The following is a 1,456-nucleotide window of genomic DNA, read 5'->3' as shown; positions in this document are numbered from 1 at the left end:
TATGAGGGACTCTAAGGTCAAACTACCATAATAAACACATTAAATGTGTTTATTATGGTAGTTTGACCTTAGAGTCCCTCATAGCGTGAGGCATTCTTGTATAGTAATGCCCTTATATAAATAAATATATATATATATCCCTTAAGGACTAAAGTATTTATTAGTAAATGCTTAAGGGGAAATAGATGATAATTTACAATACTATTAACAAGAAATTAATTTTCAAAAGATAATTTAAAAAATAGCTGCTCTCTGAAGACTTAATTGAATCGAGGTAAAATATGGGCGATCGGTTGATTCAATGTAGATATATATGTACACACTGAGGTGAAATAGAGGATTTTAATATGTTAATAAATCTATCGAAATCATTTGACAGCCTTCCTTTTTGGTGGAATGGTATGTTATTATTCTGGAAATGTCTTTTTATCCTGGATTTACTTCCTAGCTTCAGCGAAACCATTTCGCCTTTGCTCAAAAGTATGGCGTAAAAAGAACCTATAGACTTGGTCTACTTAATGAAGACAAGATTTCGTCAATACTCAATTTTTCTGAAACGAATCTAGCATTTGCTTGTCAGTCTGTTAATCTCTTTTCAGATATTTCAATAAAATTTCCCATCAACTGTATATAATTCCAAGAATTCTTTCTGTAAGACGTGGCTGAACGACTATGTTGCTTTGTTTGGTTCTAATGGAAAGATTTCCATGCAATTTTTTTCTTGATGTTTTATCGAAAAGACCAACACGATTTTTGCTATCAGTTACGTACAGTATTGAGGCAGATCTTACATAGATACGTGCATATATTCTCACAGTTGTATCTATAAATCTTTAACGAAAGAATAAAATTTGAAAAAAAAAACTTTCGTCAGAAAATTCGAATGTCATTCAACATATATATTATTAATAAAGATGATTGTGGCAATACATTATACATATATATATAAAGGGAAGTCTGTACATTTTGTGTGGGTGAATATATGCAAGAATATGTATCGAAGAGTATATATGTGTGCGTGTATATACTTGTATGCATGTGCCTGTGTGTATACTTGTATGCATGTATATTCTGGGCGTGCACGTCAATGCAGTTGTGCGTATTAGTGCGCGCGTGTATATATATATATATATATATATACATATAGTTTCTGTGTGTGTATGTATATATAAATATATGGGTGCAGATATATGTATATACATCGGAGCATATGTCTACCCGTCCATCTATCTATCTATCTGTGTATGTGTGAAGTAAAATAAAATATACGAGTATCAGTAGGGTACATACTTCTATATAAATTTATATATTCAAGCAGTCAGACATTATATACATGATATTATCATTTCGGAATTTCGACTGACTTGCCGTTTGTTGGTGGTTTATATTCGTGTGTTTGTGTGTGTATATATGTTTTTATATATATATATATATATATATATATATATATATATAT

General features: G+C 30.4%; 1 protein-coding gene across 4 annotated transcripts in view; it reads left to right on the top strand.

Moving 5' to 3' along the window:
* Positions 1-1,456, top strand: part of LOC106879711 (CLK4-associating serine/arginine rich protein) — a 102,171-nt gene that overhangs the window by 709 nt on the left and 100,006 nt on the right. The gene's annotated exons all lie outside the window — the stretch shown is intronic.

The sequence above is a fragment of the Octopus bimaculoides genome, chromosome 11, assembly GCF_001194135.2.
Source record: "Octopus bimaculoides isolate UCB-OBI-ISO-001 chromosome 11, ASM119413v2, whole genome shotgun sequence".
Taxonomy (NCBI): domain Eukaryota; kingdom Metazoa; phylum Mollusca; class Cephalopoda; order Octopoda; family Octopodidae; genus Octopus; species Octopus bimaculoides.
This window is presented reverse-complemented; position numbering and strand designations above follow the sequence as displayed.